This window comes from Strongylocentrotus purpuratus, unplaced genomic scaffold (genome assembly GCF_000002235.5).
Source record: "Strongylocentrotus purpuratus isolate Spur 01 unplaced genomic scaffold, Spur_5.0 spur5_scaffold_1, whole genome shotgun sequence".
Classification (NCBI taxonomy): domain Eukaryota; kingdom Metazoa; phylum Echinodermata; class Echinoidea; order Camarodonta; family Strongylocentrotidae; genus Strongylocentrotus; species Strongylocentrotus purpuratus.
In genome coordinates this window covers 38,189,460-38,203,550 of record NW_022145594.1, presented here as the reverse complement: position 1 = coordinate 38,203,550, position 14,091 = coordinate 38,189,460, and the positions used below count along the sequence as shown (strand labels likewise).

The 14,091-nt window shown below is 36.3% G+C and overlaps 1 long non-coding RNA gene across 1 annotated transcript; it reads right to left on the bottom strand.

Moving 5' to 3' along the window:
* Nucleotides 1–8,659: 8,659 nt before the first annotated feature.
* On the bottom strand, nucleotides 8,660–10,326 carry LOC115921497. The gene is made up of 3 exons (XR_004062908.1): nucleotides 10,031–10,326; nucleotides 9,328–9,543; nucleotides 8,660–8,777 (listed from the first exon to the last, which is right to left on the bottom strand). It is a non-coding gene; the product is annotated as an uncharacterized LOC115921497 (long non-coding RNA).
* Nucleotides 10,327–14,091: the final 3,765 nt, after the last annotated feature.

Below are 14,091 nucleotides of genomic sequence, written 5' to 3'. Positions count from 1 at the left end.
TTTACTGATAATCTGATTTGTATTGACAATAGTATACGGAATGTAGAATAACTGATTTGTTATTTTGGAAATGTTACGTCCACGTCTGTGCTGTATATTCGTTTTTTTTTTGTTATTGAATGTCTTTCTCTGTCTTACATTGTCTCTACTTGTTACTGTTCTGTCTTCGCGGGCTTGTCATTGTCTTTACTTTATTTTTTATTTTTTATTTTTATTTTAAAAACAAAGAGCAAACTTTTATATTAATATATTTGTGTTTTTTGTTCTGTATAAGCTAATTTGTGTAATGCTACTTTGTTATTTTGAGGGACCCATAATCTACAAGTATCCACTTTTTAATGGGTCCCTCCATTTCCATAGAAAATATCAATTTTTTTTGTATTATGTTATTCAAACTTTGTTTATATGCAGTTTAAGTATTTGTAAATGATATTATTCACATGTTATCTTGTTCAATTTTTTGTTTTGTTTTAATGAAATATTGTTCTGATTTCTGTGGAAATGAAAAATAAACTTGAATTGAATTGAATTGAATTGAATATTATAAAAATATAGAGGTTCTGGTTAAAACTATAGGCAAGAGGTGACTCCAATAGTACTAATTGCTGAGGGGCGCAGCCCCGAAGCAAATGGTACTTTTGGAGTCACCGAGGCCCATAGTTTTAACCAGTACCTCGAATAGAGGCATGGTATATTTGTTGTATATCCTGCATCAAAAAAATATTTTATTTTAATAAAAAATGGAAACCAAAAATTGGGGAAAGAAAAACAATTTAGAACCAAAAAATGTATATTTTTATATAAAAAAATTAAAATATTTTGTTTTCATTAAATTAAGATTTAATATTAAAAAAAAATCAATTTAAAAAAAATTCACATTTTTGTTCAACTCTCAAATAGTAAACCCAAATAGTACTCTCATATATTACTTTCTAAAAAATAGTTCAAATATTTCTGGTCATGTGACGAGCTCTCAACCAATCAAAATCCAACAATTTTTTGATGCAGGATATAAATATATTTATAGTTATGTATATATATTGTATGGTTCTGTCATCAATTTAGGCCTACATTATTATCGATAAAGAATATTGTGAAGTCATCTCTGAAATTCCTTAATTTAATAATAATATAATGTTTAGTAGCTTTAATTATTTCCCTTCTCCCTCTTGGGCGTTTCAATTTAGTTTTATATCATTCTCATCTCACCCCGGACATTTAGTGTACAACATATGTACTTCAATATCATCATATTTGCATATGAGCACTACATTCAAACTGTTTGAATAGTCTCAAGTTACTTTTACTAAAATTTCTCGGGGAACCCAAATTTCGGAATTCATATTGCAGATGATACAAACTCGGAGAAGAGGAGTACAAAGAAAACCTGTAAATATCTATGGCAGTGTTTAGTGTTTTGAATTGTTTGTCTCAAAAATAAAGGGTAAAATTGTCGTGTATGCTGATGGAGGATGTATGCAACCTATTAGTATCTTAAGATTTTTTCTTTTGAATTTTCCTCTCAATTTTTCCAGCTACCTGTGGCCAAGATCCGATAATACCTGTAGATAAAACACAGATATATCATGAATATGATGTCATAGAGGGTGCACAGAAGAGATTTTTTTCTGAACAGGAAGTAGGGAGGAAGAAAATTCAATATTGTTTTTGTATGCATGGAAATAAATGAAATATACTGATAATTCCTTCCCGGATCAGAACCGTTCCGCCTGCTTTGTAAATGTGCCCTTTAACCAGATTTTAAAATAGTTCAAAAATACTCTCGTGTGTACACGAGACGACTGGAAATGACTGGAAGTCAGCGCTTGTAATACCAATTTACAGGAAAGGTAACGGACATAAGGCTTGTAACTACCAACCCATTTCCCTGACTTCTGACTTTGGAGCACATCATATTCTCAGAAATCATTAACCACCTGGAATCTAACGGCATCCTATCGGAAAAGCAGCAGGAATTTCGTAAACTCTACTCATATGAATCCAAACTGCTGTTGACGATCCATAACCTTGGCAAAGGAGTAGACAATAAACAGCAGATCGATGCAGTGCTGTTGTATTTACAAAGCCATTTGACAAAGTACCACATGGAAGACTCCTTGAAAAACTAGCCTTCTATGGTGTCCAGGGAAACCTCCCCTGTTAGATAACAGCCTTTCTCACAGATCGTGTACGACTGAGGTTGTACTGGATGGAACATCCGACGGATGTAACCCCGTGCGTACCTCAAGGAACTATATTCGGCCCCTTCTCTTCTTGGCTTATTTCAACGATCTGTCAGACTGTGTCCGTTGGGAAGTTCGGATGTATACAGGTGAGCGTCTTCTATACCGACACATCGACTCACAAACCGACGCAGACAAACTCCAAAAATACCTTGACTACCTGCAAGCCTAAGAAACCAAGTGGCCAATGTATTTCAACCCATGCAAGATTTAAGTCCTCAAAATTACCAATAAGGTGAAAAATGTCATCCGGTAATTTTACTCTCTTAATGTTGAGCGTTCAACAGTAGATAATGCCAAATAGCTCGTAGTACACATCAACTACAAGCTAAGCTGGAAGACAAATGTAGACAACAAATGCATAAAGGCCAACAATTCACGAAGATTCCTTCGGAGAAATCTGCATGGCTGCCCCAATAAAGTCAAGAAACAGGCGTACATTACATGTGTACGCCCTATCCATGACTCAACAGCGTGGGACCCTCACTGCCAAGACCATATTCAAATACTATAAATGGTTTAGAGGCGAGCTGCTTGGTACACTCTAATGAGACTATCACTCAAGACACAGTGTAACCAATATGCTCCACTTGCTAAACTGGCAGTCAAACTCCGGAAGAAGAGCTCATTTAAAAGTTTCCATGCTATAGCGTATCTTGCATGGATTGATTGCCCACATTCCTTCTAAACCACCGTACATCTACCCAGTATTACGATCATCTGGAAGAGGACAAGCTCAATACCGACATCGACTATGCAGCACCTCTGGGTATCAAAACTCCTTCTTCCCCAGTGTCATCTGCTTACGGAACCAGCTTTCTACCACTGTGACAGTAGCTTCTTCTCTGGAACTGCATCATAAATATATTTAAAGAGCTACTTTTACTTGCACAAGGAACACTTTTTACTACTCGGTTCTTTAACATTTAGGATCTTTTTACGCTCTCACAATCCAGCATGGCATACTAATTCACAGCACTGCATAGCAGTATGGAAATACTACACCCAGAGGACTGTACTCTACTCTTATTTTATCATATATCAATTATGGTATGTGGGCATGGGGAAAATCATCCAAAACTCAAATCCACAGGCTTTTTGTTGTGCAGAAGTGGGTTATTAGAATAATTTGTAAAGCGAATTATCGTGCACATACAAATCTACTTTATTATGAAAAAAGTATTCTAAAACTAGAAGATCTCTATTCAATGCAACTTGGATTGCTCATGTTTAGCATTCACTCTGGGGACCTTCCTCCTGCCCTTGCTCAAATATTTAGAAGAAATAACCAAATTCACACCTATAATACTAGACTTCTGCTCTCCATTTACCATATGCAAGGACAACCTTCACTTTGAATACTCTAATGTCCACTGGCCCCAGGTTCTGGAATTCACTTGATACTACTATAACAAATGCTTCAAGTATCTTAGTTTTTAAACGTAGACTTAAGTCATATTTTCTTCACAAGTATGTCGATGACACATGAATGTGTTATCAAGCTTTATTGTTTGTGTAATGTAGCACATTTAACTCTACTCTTGATCTTTTTTTCGTTAATTCTTGACTTTGACATAACCCCCTTTATCCCTTTTCTTTTTTCTTCTTCTTTCCCATCTGTACATATACCATATATTCCTACTTGACCTCTGCACTCAGAGAGCAATTACTCATTGATGTCTCGACTTGGTGTCAGATTGGGTTTGTCCATATTAGATCGCCCTCTAATGGGTGGGTTGGTTTTTTGCACATATGTTTCATCTTTTCACACACATGGTGAGCTTGTTAACTCACCCGGTGTGATGGGGATGTGCGCATCTTCGGGTATACTTGTTGTAGTCATCCATGCTGTGGTCGATGCATCGTTGGGTAATTGTTCTCTGAGAGTATTTTGTAAATAGTTTTATATATTCCATATTTGTTGTTGTATTCATGAATAAGTTATCTTTGTCACATCATATGATGGGGCCTTAACTTAACAAGCTGTGCTTCAACCAAGGTCTCCTCGTCTTCCTTTATTCTACATTGTTCTGTTATGATTATACTCTATTATATTTTGTCACATGTGTTATCTGGAAGGCAAAAAAACTTGATACTTGATACTTGATACTTGCAATGGAAAAAGAAGAAAAACTAGCTGTAAATCGCTTGTAGTGAGGTTCTGAACTTTGCATCGTGAATTATTAGTTGAACCGTTTTGTAAATGTATTTGTTGTGGTTTGTCTTCTTACAATAGGGCTCTGCAAAATGAATCAAGTTAATAAATACAAATATAATTTGACGAAATATCCATGTGTTATTTTGTTATTATGCTTAATCATAGGAACATCATTGTGCTGTTAAACAACTTTTAGAAACAACAGCCTTTATACAATTTAAGATGTAATCCTCTACATTAGATCTGATTCGGATCAAATATATATGTATGTCCGTTAGTCAGCGTTGTTAGGTCAATAAAGATTATACTACTACTACTACTACTACTACTAATAATAATAATAATAATAATAATAATAATAATAATAATTTATATATCCTAGGGAGTGCCCTCGACGCTTATAATAACAAGCATTATTACCCTGAATTTAATCATCAGCCAAATGCCAAATGCTAGGAGATTGGATACCAACATTATTATCCAAATATTAATAATATCGGTATTGCGTTTATTAACTTCGCCTACAGGAAGCGAGTGGTCCAAGTAATAAGTCTCTTTGTTCAAGTTTACGGGAATTCAGTAGTCAAGAGCTTAGTTTAATATATTCCTTACGCCCTGGTTTACCCCTTATTTACAGGAAAGTGCCCAGAACAGCAATTGATAATGCAGTCTACACAAAGCAGGTTGTTCCTAAATATACACTGAAATATATTCCAAGATGCATACAACACACCTTCCAAATTAACATATCAATATATTTAGACGAGGTTCTGTTTACCTATTGCACCTTATCTTTGACACATTGTCAGGTGATGACTTAATAAATAACAATTATGAAACAAGATCGCGTGGGTCTCAAGTTCAAGTTCTGTGTGCCGCTATCATAAATCTATTTGATATTTACACATGATAAATAAAATACAGCGCTTAATGTCATAACAACAACAAAACATTCAGTCTTCCTTAATACAGAGCCTGTAATTGTATGTTCAATGGGAGCCTTTTCTTATTTACACACCCAGTATTAAGACCTTTGAAATCCTTTTTTGAATTTCGGTAAATATATACACGTTATGTCAACACGTTCAATTATATTTATCATCTGATCAAGTTTAATGATTCAAATCTATGAACCGCAAACGCGCATGCAGGTCGCACGTTCTTTTTCTCAGTGCAGCTTTCCTTAATATATGTATGTGATAACGATAACTAAGTAAGTAGGGATAACAAGGCAGGGGATATATTAAAGTATAGATCGGTGTTCAATTTTCAAGTCACTTTTTTCGAAGAGCTAAGGGTAACTATTAAATTACCGTACGCCCTACTTTGTCATTATGATTTCACAAAACTTTTTTAATTGAAAATGAATTGATGATTTGTTTTCTCCATTTGTTGGTTGGTGGCAAACAATTGATAATTTATGAATTAAAACTCTATATAGATACAATAATGACACGACATAATCAACACAATATGATGTCAACCCTATTCCCCCTCCCTCATAAGTACACACACGCATTATTCCAATAGTAACGTTCACTTGTGACATGGGGACGTTTCACTTCCTTTTTCATGTGATATGCAAGTACTGTTTGCTAATATGTTTGCGTGCATACAATTATGTATATATCTAAACAAACAGGGCTCTGTTTGCATTTCGCAATACCAATATTTGGTAATAGGCTATATTTTCTTACTTGTTATTCTTAACCTTTCTCGCTCTCTATTTCTCTATCTCCCTTGTTTTTTCTCTTATCTTGCCTTCCCTCTCCGGTTTTGCCAAAATTGTAAATTCCTTAACACCATTATGGAGAGAATTTCTTGGTTTGCCATTAAGAGCTGCTACCATTTACTTTACTGGAAAAAACATATTTAAACAAAAAAAAACGTCGGTTTTTATAATATTCGTGTTTGTGTTTCTTATGAGTTGTGCGCATGCATATTTATTGCTGCTCTGCATGCGCTAGCACTGAAGCGATGAGGGTCATGTAATGAATAACCGGAATAATTAACAGTTTTTGTATAGATTGACCATTGACACTGAACAAGCCAGTGGAGTTTCGGCCGGCGTTTTAAAGAAAATGCAATGAAGAGGTGACATTTTTCGATTCGTTACTTTAATAAACGTCGGAATGTGAGAAACACCCCCAGTTTTTGATTGCAATGAAAATGCCCCTCACATGAACCTCTTCTAGGGGCATATGCATTGCAAAGCCAAACTGTCGGTTTTTCTCGATTTATCTCACATTATCTATTTGAGCAAATACGGCTCTGTTTGTTTGCAGTTGGATCTATAACTATACAATATAGGTTTTCTCAAAATAATGTTTTTACGCAAGCACGCATGTGCTAAAATTTATGAAAATGTCAGTACCAAAAAGGACTTGGGATAGGTGTTCGTAAAGTGCTTCATGGATTTGCAAATTTTCTTTTGATCGATTTTAAGTTCTTTTAAACTACGACTTTCTATTTTTCATCGAATTTCTCTGAACTTTCACTGATCTGCTTTTTTTCATTTTGTCTAGCTGTGCTTAACAAAAAGACTTCTCTTTTAAAAGCATACTTTACTAGAAGCACCACCGTAAAATCCCCACTAGCGCCATTCTAGGTCAATAGCAGTACGGTCGCAAAACGGGCTGCTCCCTAATAGCTGTGATGTCGTTTTTGCATCACATGGCAATTACGTATTGGGTTATGCATTGTTGGCAAAATAGCTCGCTAGGGCAGACAATTCATCATTTTAGTACTGCTTTAAATTACACAGGTAAGAAAAAGGAAGACAAAATTCAAAGACGAATTTTCGTCTAATCATATCGCGTGAATTTTTTTAAGCTGTTGTCAAGGTTCTTTAGAACTTTAAAGAACCAAACTTGACAAGAGATGCATCATACTGTTTTGTGCCTTTAAAGGTAAAGACCAGTTATGGTCATGCGATTGCATTGTGAAAGAAACGTTGTGGAATCGATTAGAAAAGGTTGATCATCTAGCATCTAGCATCTGCAAGGTTCTGGAATCATCAAATTTGGCCCATTCTTCGTAAAGTTACAAGCACTATACACAGAAAGATGTATATGGGACTACCCTATATCTCTCACATACCATGATAGAAACAAATTTACCAAATGAAGAGTTTAATTCCAAAAGGCGCTAAATCCACTTTTGGTGTTTTCAAGTAAATCGAGGTTTTCTGTTAGACCACTTTTGTTTCAACAAAACTGCCAAATTTTCATACAGTTCAAAGATCTACCCCAAAATATCATTAAAATATAGCTTAAAGAAATCCTGCTATAGTAATTATTTTTTAATATTTTTTTATTATTTCAATTCGTTCAGATTTAGCGCCTTTTGGAATTAAACAAGGATTTAGCGCCTTTTGGAATTAAAATTTTGATGTGACATTCCGCATTTCAATTTTTTTGTTTTTTGTTGTTTTAAGAATGATGTTCGGATGTAACAACATACTTTTTTAATTATAATTTAGCGTCTAACACACACATATCTATCCATTTAACACATTGAAAGCCTACATTATGTTGAACATACTTCTCACATTTCATCATTCTAGACGTTTTCGCTCCACACTAATTTCAATCAAAATTTTACACATTTCGCAAATAGTTAGTACATGGGCAACTTCAATCATAAAAACGTTCTCTCTATTCAACTTAAAAAAAAAAAAACACTCAGGTGACTCAGCACAATTCTAAATTGACAAAATAAACAGGCAGTAAAGACTTGTATCGTGTGAAATTTGAAAGTCTTGCAAATTTGCTTTACTCATCATCTCATGTCATAACGGCGAGTTAATTAAGGCGAGGCGTCAAAAAAATCGATACCAGCAGGCTGCCGCCAATTGTGCTGCCGCCTCACGTATTGGCGCATCGAGGCTGCAATTACGGCCGAAGCCTGGCTGGGGCAATTATTTTTCACTTATTAGCCCAGCCGGCTTGCGCCAGGCTGGGATCTGAGGCTCGGTTTCCATTCGAAAGGCGGCAGCCGGCGCATGCTTTTGAATGCCATTTCCTACCGCCAGCGGTAGCCGGCTGAGCTAATTAAAAAAATGCAGCCAGGACGCACAAGTGCAGTTAGCTGCCGCTGGCTGGTATAAATATTTTTGACGCCTCGCCTAAGACATACAAGAATTGGCAAGTACTTGAATAATTAACATACAGTCATTTAATGTACAGTTTCTTTAACAATGTCAACGAGAAGACACCTTACAATGGAAATTATTCATAGTTCACTAATGTAACCGATCCTGATTTTGAATGGCAGGCGTACTTCATTAGGTTGCCCAGACGTTTCCAACCAAGTACAAGGATGGATCTGAATCTTCCGGAGCACACCTCCACATTTTCCCCTTGCTGTGTCGTAATCTGTAAATTGAAAGTGAAACATTGTTAATGGACATTTCCAGCTACCTGTATTATAAATCACAAAAACCGTACATGGAAAGTTTATTTTTGTTGGTTTCATTCAATCTAAATAAAACAGTTTGTAATTCTAAGCAAAGCCCCCCCCCCCCCAACTGTCCTTGCCTATACTGCTCGTGCATGTTATATCTACATGCAGAATTGCATTGCGTGAGTGCATATTTTTTTGCACAGTGTGACATGCAGTGTATGTTGCTTGCGCGAGGGGAATTCATGAATTCACTTTGACCCAGTTGTTTATGGTTCAACCGACGCTACCGGTATAAAATAAAAACAACAATACGACCTAGTTTGACATGTGTAACATAGATGCATTGTAGCATATTACACATGACAAGACATGTATGCCCCCCCCCCCCAGCGACTAAACAACTCAATTCAAATTAACAGAAAATTATTGCAATGAGATAAGGGCATTTGTGTATGATCTGTATTCAACAATTTGATTTGCAAGCAAATGATAATTTTGTTTAATGACTCGATTAAAACTTACTTGAAATGTTGGGGCATACTTCTGCTCTCTCCTTGGTTGGGGACCATTTCCTTGATGGCGCATGACTGGATTGAGTTGGAAGTGGCACATGATGAATGAATCTTGCCACGGCTTGTTCAAGTCTCTGGAAAGTATCTGTGATGTCTCCTTCTGTCAGCAAAGACGCCTTACAAAAGCTGTGAGGTATGTGCTGGCATCCAATGGCTGGCTGCTTCCCTGTTGATAAAACGAAAGTCATCATGGTAAATATCAGGTATTCCACGAAATCAAATTCTTCAAATTTAACAAAACACTGATTATGACTGCACTCAAATACAAAATGTTTGTTACAGACTTACAGCAGATATTTGCTTAATAGATGGCAAATTATCATTACACTGAGGCTATTTCATGATGTAACAAAGGCTTGTGAAATATCCATAAACTACTGCACCAGGGCAGATAGTGACCAAAGCCAGTGACCAGTGACTGAAGCCGGCGAAGGCGAAGCCGTGGCGCGGCAGTAAACACGTAATTTACCCTAGGCCTCGGTTTAATTACAAAATTGTATCTAGTAATTCGTTTTGGTTAAGCCTTGAGCTCATACTACATGCAAACAGAATTGCAATAGTCTTAGTTAGACTATTACTTATTAGTATTACAATTCATTCAATGCAATATAGTACACACTAACACAAAAATGAGTAAGTGGGGCTGAACTTACCAGGAGCACTGTTATGATCTTCCTTGTTCTGGTTTTTGGCCCATTATTTTTCATTTCGCTTCCTTTTTCTTGGATTGTTGGTTCTCTCAACTAGCACCCCTCCCTCATCCATGCTGATACGTGAGCTAAAGACTGTCAAAACACTGTAAATACTGCAGAAATATGATCGATCTCGATGCAAGCAAAAAGCTAAAAGCTGTTGTCAATCCGGGGGCCGTTTCTCGAAACCGTCATAACTACAAGATCAACGACATCTCGCCACTGTCACGCAACTTGTCAGCTAAGTGTTTCACGAAGCCGTCTTTGCCAAGATGAGCGACAACTTCCGCGACAAGCGAGTTGTCACTGCTCCGAACCTGTCATATCTTTTTAATTGCTGTAAAGCGCCATCACAAGTCAGTTTGTTGCGATTCCATGGGCCGCGAAATGGACGATTATTTTCACTATCATTTTGAGAAAAATATAGACGAGTTCTCTGGGATGCGAAATGCAAATGAAAAAAAGTGAGAATACAAATTATACAGAAACTTTAAAAAGCTGAATATAAACATTAAATCACAAATCATTAAACTATAACATATAAATAAGAGAGGTAAGAATGTTACACACCGTTTTCCATAGTCGATCCATAGTCTTTTCTTAGGATACCGTCATACCTTTGGGGCCTATGTGCATTATTATTCCCTCTCTAATTACTTCTTCCAAATTATATTTTCAATATCAAATCAATTATATAACGAGTATTTATGAGACTCTAGAATAAAAAATGGCTGAGAAAAGACATTTTGCCCAAAATTCCTCGTCACAATAAACAAAAAAGTACGTACTGATAAACTAACACATTACGGTATCCTTCAACTAACTTTTGATTCGACTGTCGAAAAAAAACACTCACCGGTTTTTCTTCAATTTAAGAATCTTTACAGAAATATGCAAATCGTTTGATGATGTAAATATGATGATCACACTAATTATTATTTTTTTTAGGAGAATTTATATGTATATATTTCTTTTTGAACAATTTTAGCCCCAAAACTTGTTTTGGGTTATTCTTGATAAATCAAATGGATCGTGACAAAGACTATGTTCTTCAGCTGCTAGTATCGCGATATATCGATATCATGTCTGTCATGGCTTTGAGAAATGGTTTATCCGCTTCATGACATCTCCGTAGGTCGCCGACAAAGATATGACTGTCATGGAGTTGGTTTCGAGAAACGGCCCCCGTCACTGGAACAATACTGCGCTCTGATTGATCAAAACACACAAGGTGGATATAGCGCCTTTTGGAATTAAACACTTTTGGATTTAGCGCCTTTTGGAACTAAACAAATTTTTTGTGTCAATTTTTTTCATATTTCTGAAAATTCTTTTGAGAAAAGGAATGGTGATTTAAATGCACATGTGCAACTAGTATGTACTCATACTAATAACTCCATTTTGATAAAAAATGGATTTAGCGCCTTTTGGAATTATAAGCTTTTCAAATATATGAATTAGTAGGCGGTTTCCCGGCAAATTTGTTATCATCATGTATTAGTCAAAACATATTCTTTCACATGATTGGTAATGAGAGCTTCCATTTCATTTTTTAAAATTGGTGCGTTTCCAATACTGGTCTTTACCTTTAAGGCGGGTGCCTTTAAAGCGGGTATCATATCCTGTAAGTATCTTTCCTTAAAAATAATTTAGAAAAACAATGCAAATGAAACAATACAATACAATACAATAAAGTCATTTCTATAGCGCTCTTACGAAATAACTGTTGTTTCACAGCGCTTTACATAAAAAGTTATCAAAGAATCTATTGTTGATCATGGTCAAAGAGGAGAGTTTTTAGACACTTTCGGAAGACATCCAGCGATGGTGCTAATCGAATAACACGTGGAAGCTCATTCCAGAGTCGCGGAGCACATGCATGGAAAGCATTGTCGCCAGCTTTAGTGTATGTTCGAGGAACGTGCAGCAGGGTGCTGTCAGTACAAAGCAAATGAAACGCCCCTTTGAAAGTTGTTTTTTAAGGTTCATATTTGAAACGTGCATTTTACCATGTACATAATGTGAGCAGATCGAATAAATCATTGACACATAAGACCCGCGATCGCGTGGGTGTCAAGTTCAAGTGTCTTTGCAGCTGCAACAGTGGCATACGCAGGATTTTGTCAAGGGGGGGGGGGGGGGAGGGGGGGTTAAAATCGGGCTAAAAATTTCGCAACAAAATCGCGCCGGCCGAAAAGTCGCTCAGTTGGGGGGGGGGGGGGGGGGTGTGAGCGGACACTTTTTTTTTTGGAGTAAAAAAAAAAAATCGCAACGACTCAGCCAGCTGCTGAATAAGCGGGGGGAGGGGGAGGGTAGAGGGGGGAGGGGGAGGGGGGGGGGGGGGGTAAGAGGACACCTTTTTTGGGGGAGTGGGGTCTTGAAATTCGAAAATTAGGTCAGCCATGGGCATTTTTTTTTTTTTATGAAAAAAAAAATAAAATACTTGAGGGGGGGTAGGGTTTTAGGGGGCTTTAAGGGGGGTTTACACACCGAAAATACCACCCCCCCCCTACCTGCGTACGCGCATGAACTGCAATATATCAATAAAAGATATATTTCATTTGGAATTTATAGTATTAGTCTCAATTGTCGATACCAAAACAAGCAATATTAAGAAAACTATGGCATTCAAGGCGTTTTACAATGATATTCGAAAAAGAGGAGTATACCGAGATCCTGTAAAGAATTTTACGGGAAAAATATTGTCTTTTATGCTTTGACGCTGAAGAGAAATGTATAAAAGTTAGATATATTAAGATATTCCAAAAATCATTGTGGTGTTTTCCCTACAATAAGGTAATTCGCTGCTCCCTGTGAACAAGCTAAATACGACATTAAAACTCAGATACTTAAAGGGACTCATGTATCTCATGTCACCAAGGGTGCACGGAAGAGTGTTCTGAACATGAAGTAAAGACGTTGTAAATTCAGCATTTATTTCGTATGAATGGATTATCCGGAAAAAAAATCTCCTGATCCAAACGTTTCTTCTGCTTTCTTAATTTGTCCTGCAAACAGATTAAACAAAATAATCTAAATCAACAATTCAAGAACTACTGCTCCAATAAGGAACAGGTAAGGCGATAGAGGGCAAACCTTGTTTGACACCTCTCTGTTAATCAAAAGCTTGAAATGAAAACCCATTATTATTTAACAAACTACTGTTAATATTTTGTATAGCAGTGAAAACCATAAACGAACTACATTACTGTATGCGATAATACACGGCGTCTAATTATGTTTAGAAACGTAGCATATATCTCTGTCTTAATCAGTTCCTTGCAAACATAATACACTTTACAATGATATTTGTTATCTGATCAAGTTAATAATTTATATTTATGAGCGGCAAACACGGGGGTCCGAAGTTCATGTTCTTGACGCAGCTTTCACAAACATATTAAAGATATTGGTTTAAGAATTAAATCAATAAAGAAGGCACTCAGTCATGTGCATGGCAGCGAAGCGTCTTTCAAAGTGTGTGTGTGGGGGGAGGGGGGAACAAAAAAGGGCACTTTCTGAAAAGAAAGGGGTACCTACTAAAAGAAACCTCAAAGCAAAAATATACACATTTTAGACATTGGTAGGCCCTTAGACGCTTACATTGTGATTAGATTATCAGAGATGATGTCATTTTCTGTTTTTCTGTTTACATGGTCCAAGATACTTCCTAAAGCCCCTCTAAAGTGTAAAAGACACACTTCTGCAAGGATGATCAAAACAAATGTGTTTGAAGTCAAATATTGACGGAAAATTACACAAATCAGGTTTTCTGCGTAAAACAGATAATCCAAATTATATTTTATTTTATTAATATTTGTCTTCAAAAACATTTTTCTTTTTGGGAATAAGGAGAAATTTTTGGGAAAGTGTGTCATAAACTACATCTTCTTTTACATTATGATACAATTTTAGTAACATTTTGCCATCAAATTGTTTGCGAATTTGCGTCTCCCAACACTTTCGAGGGGCTTGAAACATCATACTTTGGAGTTGAGTGTGATGGTCTGAATATTCATTTG